Source organism: Artemia franciscana, chromosome 16 (genome assembly GCF_032884065.1).
Source record: "Artemia franciscana chromosome 16, ASM3288406v1, whole genome shotgun sequence".
Lineage (NCBI taxonomy): Eukaryota > Metazoa > Arthropoda > Branchiopoda > Anostraca > Artemiidae > Artemia > Artemia franciscana.
In genome coordinates this window covers 20,189,855-20,200,809 of record NC_088878.1, presented here as the reverse complement: position 1 = coordinate 20,200,809, position 10,955 = coordinate 20,189,855, and positions in this window count along the sequence as shown.

The window sequence follows — 10,955 nt, the reverse complement described above, 5'->3', positions numbered from 1 at the left end:
AAAATTCTTAAATAACAATATTGGTATACCATCAACACCCGCAGCAGTACCACCTTTTAAATTCTTAAATATTGACTTAATCTCTTGGCCATTCACATCACCAACTAAATCGTAATCATGTTCTCTCATGGGATATATAACCATCTCTGGAGTATGCGCTACCTCCTGAAGATCTGCACAAACACCTTCTAAATTATTTAGGTAATCAGGCCATGAATCAGCTTCCGGAACAGCCTGGGTATTAACATTTCTCCACTATCATTCTTTATATAACCCCAAAACTTTTTAAAATCTTTATTTCTAAAATCATCAGCAATAGCCAGTTTCTTCTTATTCTCGTACTCTTTTTTTTTCTTTTTATTAAAATTTTATATTCTCTTCTTTTATCTTTATATTTAGCCAATTTTAGACTTTGATCTTCCGCGCTATCAAATTCATTCAAACGATTTAATAAATATTTTGCTTCTTCTTTCATTAACTTGCAATCCAAGTCAAAATATCCCTCATTTTTTTTTTTTTTTTTTTTTTTTTAGTCAGGCCACATGATTCTGCACAACTGAACATTATTTCATTTAATTGTCTTCTAACGCTTTCAACTTATTTTTTACATGCGAGTCCAAGAGCTCCCTTCTAAATGCCTCAATATCTTTATCTGTTAAATCATTTCTAATTCGTTTTTCTAAACCTATTTTTCTATAATCCGCATTATAGAAATTTCTTACTCGTGAACCGTGGTTCACAAACTGCCCAATATTTACCTCAAGCATAATAGCTCTATGATCAGATCCAACTAAATCTAATACTCCTATATTTATTGATTCAGGTACAAATTGCGTATTAATTAGCACATAATCTACAACACTTGGAGTTGGACCCGAAAGGCAAGTGAACTCGCCCCTGCCCTTATCATTCCCAAACCTACCATTCGCAATCATCAGACCATGTTCCCCACAAAACGCCAGGAGCTTTCTTCCCCATACATTTATTTTTCTTTTTTCATCCTTGTTGCTTCGTGGTATTCTACAACAAATTGGGACAAAATCACCTAAATCTGGGATCAACACATCTGAGATCTCAGCCTCCAGGCTGGTATAAGCATTGAAATCCCCCATTAACACACAATCCAGATCTTTATAACTTTCTTGTATTAACGAAAATTCTTCTCCTAAAATTTCCCAAGTATTTTCTCGATTGTACGAACTATTCTGTGGAGGTATATACACTACACCCAAAATTAATTTCTTCCCACATTTAAAATAAATAGACAGCCAAAGCAAGTTTTCAGATCTACTAGTAATTCTCTCATAGCCGTCAATAGCAGATGCTTTAACCAAAACCAAAATGCCACCATAATGTCTATTATTTCTTGCTACATTACGCACGGTCTGTTCAACGAAATACCAGGGGAGAGGTGATATAGGAGAACAATCGTTCCATGTTTCAATAAGCGAAATCACATCAAACGAAAATAAATCGTCATATAAATAGGTCAACTTATCACGTAATCCTTGTATGTTCCATGAAACTAGACTCAGTATATGGCCCTCTATATCCTATGTTTCTAAGCCTTCTGTTAGCACGTTAACATCACTAGCCTTTGGTTGAGATTGCTCGTTACTAGTCTTAGTCGGGGGAAAGGCAACATGATAATACTCACGAGTGCGGTTATTTATATCCGCTAACTCACTTCGGTGTTTATTGTCATAAAAATCACATGAAAAACCACCACGATGTCTTTCATTAAACTTCTTTCTTGGCGAATGGCTTCCTTTGGGTGCTACATTACGAGTACCTGGTCGAAACAAGTCATTTGGGCTGACAATCAGGGCTTCCACTTCTAGGGAGATTACCCTATTTTAGGGGAAAATCACTTCTTTTAGGGACACTTATTTTGAATCTAGGGATTTAGGGAAATCTGGAGTAAAGTAAGGGTTTTTAGGGATCTTCAGGGAGAATTCGAATTTTTCAAACGAAGGCTGACAAATTCTTATAGATTGGACATTATGGTCAGTCTTCTTGAAAATACTTATGTCGCAACACTGGCTTATATTACAAAGATCAGCGCGAAATTTAAAAAAAAGCTAAAGCGTGGAATGACATTCATTAGGAAGGGACGACTTTAATCCCTTGGATTTTCATTCATTAGGTATTTAGTAATTTAGTTTAGGTAGCCTAGTATTTAGTTTATTTTTAAGCAATGCCTTTGATTGGGTGTAAACTGCCCAACATAAAGAGTATTGGTTAGGCAGCAATTGTAGAATAGGAGCATGCGGCCTATGCACTTAGCATTAGGGATTCTTTCAATCTGCTGGTGACCTCTTTTTCCCGTGGTCATCTATCTGCAAATCCACAGGGGACAATCCAAATAAAGCACCAGCTGCCTTAGCCGGGAGCCTGGGCAGCACCAGCTGCCCATGGAGGTGACCTTAGGTCGATGGGTGAAAAGTCAGAAACTATAATTTTTCAATTCTAAAATTTTCTTTCAGTTTTATACATTCCCTTCTATGATTGTACAGTCTATGACATCTGATCTCTTTAGGAGTAAAAAAGAAGAAAGCAATTCTGCTACTTAAAAAATGAATATTTTGATTGATTTTGTAACTACATCAATTTTAAAAAGGTCAGAAGGGCTTAAATTTAATTATGAAGTAAGAAAATATGATTTAAACCATGAAAGAACAGTTTTTGACTTGATAATTGGCAGGCGTTGATGTTTCATCCTGACACAAAATGGCACTCTCCATTGCTTAGCTAAAAGAAACAAGGCCCCAGCTACAATCTGAGCATAGAAGAAAGTATACAAGACATTTACGGAAGTTGAAAGACTTATTTCTACCAAGTACGGTCCTGAAAGACACTGACCTAAGGTCATCTTCCTATACAACATGTGCAGACTGTGGCTTCTGTGTCAAAATTTAGGGACAGATGCTGGTGTTGGTGCAAACTGTGGCTTTTTTGCAGAAAAGTTGCAATCCATACTGTCTATAAAGGACCCTGCATTCTGTTAAAACTAGCTGTGAGTACCCTTATTTTTAATATGATGATTCACACAACAATATTTAGTCTAGTCTTTTGTTCATGTCCACTTGCCTGCCACTTGCCATTTGGAATAATGTAAAATCTACTGTTTTGCCTTGGACTGCAGCATAATGAAAGTAGCAAATTAAAGTATTTTGTTAAGTTAGGTTTACAGAGAAACTTCTTTTTTGTTGTTTTTGCTTGGGTTGGTCCCTCCTAGGTTAGAAGACATCAAAGCAAAGATCTTCTAGTGAAGAAGTGGGTCACAAATTTCTTTTTCCATTTAAAGTGGTGTTCCAAATCTGAAGATACTTTACTTTGATACTTACTTTATTAATAAAGACGATTTAACTCTTTACTATTTAAATCTACTGCACTAATGAAAAAACCTACGTTTTTGCTGGCGTGCAGTAGTAAAGGTTAACCATTTTCTAAACCAACCAACAAACAACATAATAAATAATTAATTATCATTTATCAAGCTAGGCATACTTCGTTTTGATTTTTGCAAAAACGTGCAATACAACCATTGCAAATTTTTGGTCCATCCGTACTCCATACTGCAAACTTAAATTATACATGAGGTAATTTAAGTTAATTGAGGATATGCACCTTAATGCCCATGAGCATAGTTTAGCAGATCTAATTATTGTGTACCCTTGTACAAGTAATTATAGAAATAGACTAGTTTTGATCGCTAATAAAACACTTTTTCTAGAGATCATTGACATGCAAAGTTCATCTGAAAGCCAGTGTACTGAATCAGAGGAAGATAGTCTTAGAATTGGATCTAGTCCCGAAAGACGACTGGATGACGAAGATGATGATGTTCCTGGAGTTCACTTCCTGGTGACTCCTCCAAAAAAAACAGGGTTCAGGGCAGAATTCCCAAAAGAAAATATACGAGCAAAATTTTGTTGACAAGCGGATAGAGAAAAATTGGATAGAGAAAAGAGTGTCAAACAAGTCAAAGAAAAAGACTTTTGTACCATACTGTAAGTTCTGTTTGAAGTATGTGTATTGTGGGAAATCAGAGTTGACGAAGCATGCCCTGACCAAGCAGCATATAAAAGCAAGCAATGAAATCGAGACGAAGTCTGGCAGCATTGAAAAACTTCTGACTGTAGGCAGTCATTCCAAATAAATTGAACAGCTGATCTGCATATTTTTGGTTATCCCTTCAGGCCTGTGTGAAGAGGCTTATTGAGCAACGGGTTGCACTTATTCAGTATTTCGTAGAAACAACGTTTGAAGACCCAATTGCAACAAATGACCTTATCTTGTCGACATTACAAAGCAAGTTGACAAAGCCATACCTTGAATTCATGGACTGCTCTCTTGGCCTCTCCAACGAATTCAATACAGTTTTTCAATCCGAACTCCCACTTTTTCACTCTCTGAAGCTTAGTGTAAGCAAACTTGTGAATGATGTTGCGTCTAACTTCATGCAACTGGACTATATTCGCCGTGTTGGTTCGTTTACTGAACTGGATCCTTACCTTTCAAGTGAGTACCTGGCTTTAAACCAGACATATGTTGGAATAGCTGCAATCGATTCCATGCAAGAACTCGAGGATGCTCAAGAGCCAAGTGATAACATTGATCTCTTTTACCAGTCATGTCGAAACTACTATATAGTCCTGATCAAGCAGATCAAAGACCGGTTCAAGTTTGAAGACGAAATTTATGACATTTTGGCTTTAGTTAAACCAAGGAATGCAAGAAGTTTGAACCCAAGATCTCTAAGGCCACTATTTGTGAGATTTCCTGTTCTAACAGAAAAGTGTTCCCTCCAGAAAACGGACGTAGAATGGAGGTCACAGGCAATGACTGATGTCACTGAGCTTCATTTGGGAGATTCCCAAGTTGAAGACCTGTCAGTTGAACAATACTGTAAGAAAATACTTGGTCTGAAGACTCGCAGTGGCGAAATCAAGTACCCGGAACGGCGGAAGTGCATTTCACTGATATTCTCGTTACCTTTTAGCAATGTTCCAGCTGAACGTTTGTTCAGCCTCCTGAAATTGATCAAAACAGACATGAGAAACAGTCTCGAAAATGTCACCCTAGATTCACTGATCCGAGTCAATTACTGGTTGAAAAACAAAGATAAAACTTCATCAACTGTCAGTATACCGTCAGCTGTCGCTGGCTTCAAGACGAAGGCAAACGCTATGTGCCATGAAGTGCTGGAGATGACACTTGTTTGAACTTTTTTATGTATTCTCGTTAGTGTAAAGATGTTATCATTATCTGAAGTAAAAAGATCTCAGTTTGAACTTTTGTATGTATTCTCGTTAGTGTAAAGATATTATCATTATCTGAAGTAAAAAGATCTCATGTAAATTCTGCAGAAATCTAGGCCAAAATATCCTTTTTTCTAGGGAGAGAAATAGGGAGAAAACAGACCTAAACACGAGGACTTCTAGGGAAAATTGGTATGAAAATAGGGAAAATTGAAATCAAAAAGTGGAAGTACTGCTGACAATAGCACTAGCAGGTCTTTTAGCTGTCGATACTGCCTGAGGAGTGCTGGTCAATGGCACTAATGTCTCAGTATCACTATCACTGGCATCACTAACCAGCCTCATCGGAATACTATTGGGATCATTTGGGAGCCTAGCACTAAAGGGTGGACCAAAATTTTGTACTGGCTTCAAATTACGCTTAATCTCGACTATTGAATTTCCATCATACCTGAATATTCGGCCTTCGATGAATAGTTTGTCACCTCGTAATTTTGCATCACGGCCATCATTTTGCGCAGTAGTCAACATTTCCTTCAAATGTTTACGGGCCTCCCTTTGTATAGCTGTGTAATCCGGAGCCACCGATAAACCAAACCTTCTTAATACGGAGCTGTTTCTTAAAATATAGTCTCTGATTTCAACCGAGTTTAGCTTTACTACTATCGGCCCTGATTTCAATCTAAAAATGTCACGGATATCACTTCGATTTATTCCGAGAGACGGCATAGTACGATTTAATAACCCCGTTATTTCTTGCTTCAGAGTATAATCTCCGAGTTGTTGAGGGGTGTAATTATAGAAGATTAAATTCGTTCTCTTCTGCTCTGCTTCGAGCTTGTTGGCTCGTTCATAAGAAACTGCTAGGTTAGATTTCACATTTTCCAGCTCTTTTTTAATTTCATCATTTGTCTTAGCATTGTTAGATAACTGCGTAAATAATGTTACTTAACTGTACTTGCATGGAATCAATGCTATCCGAAAGTTCAGGAATCGTATTAACTTTCTGTGAAAGCACCGGTAATAAATCCAGTTTAAAATTAATTTCTTGCAAGAACTGGGCACTTTGCATTTTCTCGGCCTCTCGTGTTTGGACCGCCATAAACTTGTCAAAGTGCAAAATGTAAAACCTTTATCACTCCTTGATTTGATCCAGTATCGTTAATTAGCAATAAGACTTTTTTTCACCATTCGAAAAAATCACAATATTGGCTCAAAGCCACGCGGGAGAGAAATGTTATTTCAATCTTGGTTTAAACTAGTTAGTTACACAATTTGTCTAGATGTAAGCATGGATGTTATCCGAAAGAAATGAAATCTGGTTTTGTTGTTAACTCCTTGAACTCTGAATGAAAACTGATGGCACTTGGCACTATATATGGCACTTGGTATTTACCAAATCCCATAAAAATTCGTAATCTCCAAGTTGGTTCAAGGAACCCTGTCCAACACAGCTATAAAACTCAGACTTCCATTTATTTTTTTTTATTTTGGACCTAAACAAAAAATTGTCCAAACGTTTTAATAATCAAAAAAGCTTTTCGAGACATCAAACTCAATGCACTGGATGTCCTTTTTTTATACGTCGTCCTTATCCGTAGTATTCGATACAAGACATTTGTTTATATTAAATATAAAAAAAACTTTTCCAAAAAAGAATTTTTTTTTAAAGAAAGTAAAGGATACATTAAACCAATGATCAGCAGAAAAAAATTACTATAATAATTTAAACTTGAAACAGCCATAAATTACTATTAAAAAATAAATGAAATCCAATGCGAATAGAAATTAAATGAAGTATCATAGCAAACAAACATACAACAGGTACTAATTAAATGAATAAATAAACCCTAAAACGAATAAAACTTAATTTGAATATGCAAATCAAGTTTAAAATGAACAAAAATCACTACAAACAAGAGTTTGGCTACACCTCCTTTCCCTAACTGTAAAAATATAAAACCTACTGCGTCATTGGCGCTTTACTGAAAACGAATATATTTTAAATATTTTCGGTATTTGTATGATACCGCTCAAGTTGTTCATGCACTGACGCACTGTAGACCGTTTTCTTTCATTAGTTTCTTTCAACTTAGCGTGAGAAAAGACAAAGAGAAGGGACAGAATAGATGGGAAATATACAATTTCAGCTATATATTTGCACATTAGCGGGGGTGGGGTAAAGTATTTGGACAGTGAGAAGTCAGAAAACAATTCAGAGTGAATTCAGAAAACAATATCAGAATAATTGCAGCTAACACATTTTGCATGTAGACCCGTTGTACTTTACCCCCATCCCCCCTGATGTGCAAATATATAGCCCATATTTGTTAGTAAACTATTATGTATTTATCTTACTTAGGTATATTTTATTAGGATTAACCTAAGTTCACTTCTTCCGCGGCAGAGGGCATATCATACAAGTACTATATTAATTTTCTGATCTTATTGTAAATTACAAAACTGAAAATAAAAATTAAATTACAGTGAAATGAGATCTAGAACAGATGAGCTTTCCGCAATGGATATCATTATATATCAAATATTCAGTTTAACTCTATTAGTTCTTTGCAAGACTGTTCAAAACACATATAGTTTTCACTATAAACAAGAGTTTGGCAACTGCCCCCATCCCTAACTGTAAAAATCTAAAGCCTACTGCGTCATTGGCGCTTTACTCAAAACGAATTATTTCTATTGTACTTATTATAAAATTGAAAATAAAAATAAACTATAGTAAAATAAAATCTTGAACTAATGAGCTTTCAGCAATTAATATCATTACATATCAAATATTCAGATTAATTTCAATAGCTCTTTCCAAGACTGTCAAAGACACGCGTAGTGTTCAATAAAGCACTGATGACGCGTAGGCTTTTTCAGACTTTTACACTAAACAGTTTGGACACCCGATAACAAATCAAGCCTACGAAGACAACAGTTAAACAACTATAACTAAGCGGCTGACAAATCCCCCACAGCCCCCGGGGCAAGGGTGTAACTTATGCAAGTTGCCCATTGTTAACTTATAAGGTTTTTGTGGAAGGGGTGATTGTATTAACTTTGGAAGGGACTCGTTCAATTGGAAATTGAAAATTCTAGTACCTTTTTAAAAGTAAAAGGAGGTAAAGAGAAACTAATCCCCCCCCCAACTCATCCCATTTCCACAAATGCATCTGGTCAAAATTTTAAGATAACCATTTTGTTCAAATTAGTCTGAAGACTAAACAGCTATGCTACCAGGGTTGAAACCACTCTCGAGCCCCCAAGCAAGAGCTGTAAGCTATGTAAGTTGCTTGTTGTTACTTTGATACTTTGTTTACTTTGATAATATGATTTACTTATTTATCTTATGTTTTTCCTGTGTTTATTTTTTCTCATAAAGAAAAGAAAGTTACCTAAAATGTGTCACAGTTGCTATTAATACTCATAGAAATAGTTAGAAAATGAAACTATCTATATTAAAGCTGTCTTGCCGTATTTTCAATGGCACAAAAACTGTTTGCACAACAACTAGCTACCAATACCGACAACATTAAAAAAACAACCAAGCAAGGTTGTATTCATAGGAGGGCTTTGGACACAACCCCCCCAAAATGTTTTTCCGTCTCGTAGAAACACAACAAAAATGCATAAAAACACATTTTTGATGCAAGGGAATTAGCCCCCTCTCCATGTCCTCTTTTCCCTAAATACATCCAATAGAAGCTTAGAGATAGCCATTCTGTTCAAAATAGTCCAAACATCATACAACAAAGCCTTCTGGGTTGAAACGGCCCTTCAGAGCCCGGAGGAAAGGGTTCTAAGTTGCGCTCTGGGGGCAAGGGTTCTAAGTTATGCTCTGGGGGCATATAAGGTTTTATTGAAGGGGTGGTTGGATAAATTTTAGAGGAGGTTCATTTAATTGAAAATTGAATGTTCTAGTTCCTTTTTAAGAGTTAAAAGTGATGAAGGGGAACTACCCCCCCACCTCCAACGCCTTCTTTTTTCTCAAATGCACCTTATCGAAACTGGGGGAGAGCTATTTTGTTCATAATAGTTCAAAGGACATATAACAATGCCTTCAGGGTTGACACCCCCCAGAGCCCTTAACCAAGGGTTGTAAGATATACCTTGGGTGCAAATAAGATTTGTTTGGAATGGGAGGCCATATAGACTTTGGATGGGGCTCATTTTATTGGAAATTAGAAGTTATAGTGAACTTTTTAAGAGTCAAAAGTGATTAGAGGGAAGTCGGAACCCCCCTCCCCACGCCCACCATTTCCCAAAACAAACATCCAATCCAAATTTTGAGACATATATTTTCTTCAGCATTGTTGAAAAGTTCAGTAATTTTGCTTTGAATAATATCAACCCCCCTCCCCCAGAGCCCTCAGGGCAAGGGCTGTAAATTATGCAATTTGTTGACTGTTTGTATATATGTTCTGTAGTGCTCCTGTACAAGTACTACCAAGGCGGGGGATGCTGCAATTAACATCTGAGGAAACATTGAGGGGAAAGTTGAACTAAATCAAAACATACTCTGTGCATACAGATTGCCAATTCAGACATTTCAGCAGTATTTTTAGAACAGCTTACCATATCAAGATGAAACTTCTGGGGCATCATGAGTTTAATTTTCAACTGATCAAAAGAAACATGTACCTGCTACTACTGATATTAATACTACTGTTACTACTATGGTACTAGTACTATTAAAGCTGTGCATATGAAGGTGAAAAAACATAAAATCGCAAAGAAAGGATGAAAACGAGGACAATAAATAGCAAGTGAAAAAGTTGAAAAATTATGCAAATATTTCAGTCAAGCCCTCCACTTCACCATCCTCAGTGAAGAATAAAACTGATAAAAATAAAAAAAAAATAAAACCTTAAAACAAAACACAAGAATAAAATAAGATGACCCTTTCTTAGTAATGTTGAAAGGGTAAATGAATAAAAGCACAATTCTAAATGGCATTTCACAATTTCATCAAACAGTTCGTGGTAACGAACTGTAGTAAGGAGTGACCCGGCTCAATAGTAACCAAAACTCTAAAAAATGGAATTTTGATACCAATAGTTACATCAAAAAAATCGCATTTTAATGCTGATTTTAAATATATAACTTTCATCAAGATTAGTCTTACCTATCAATAGTTACGAGCCTGAAAAAATTTGCCTCGTTTTAGAAAATAGGGAAAAACACCCCCTAAACGTCATACAATCTTAATAAAAATGTGGAATTTCGGATTTTTTGCCAGAAGACAGATCACGGATGCATGTTTATTTGTTGTTTCTTTTTCCAGGGGTGATTATATCGGTTCAGTGGTCCTAGAATGTCGCGCGAGGGCTCATTCTAACGGAAATTAAAAGTTCTAGTGCCCTTTTTAAGTGAACAAAAAAAAATTGGAGGGCACCTAGGCCCCCTTCCACGCTCGTTTTTCCCCAAAGTCACCGGATCAAAATTCTGAGATGGCCATTTTATTCACAATAGTCGAAAAACCTAATAACTATGTTTTTGGGACGACTTACTCCCCCACAGTCCCCATGGGTGGGGTTGCAAGTTACAAACTTTTACCTGTGTTTATATATAGTAATGGGTACTGGGAAGTGTACTTTTCAGGGGGATTTTTTTGGTTTGGGAGGGGGAATGAGGCGGGGGGGTACGTGGGAGGATCTTTCCATGGAAAAACTTCTCATGGGGAAGAGG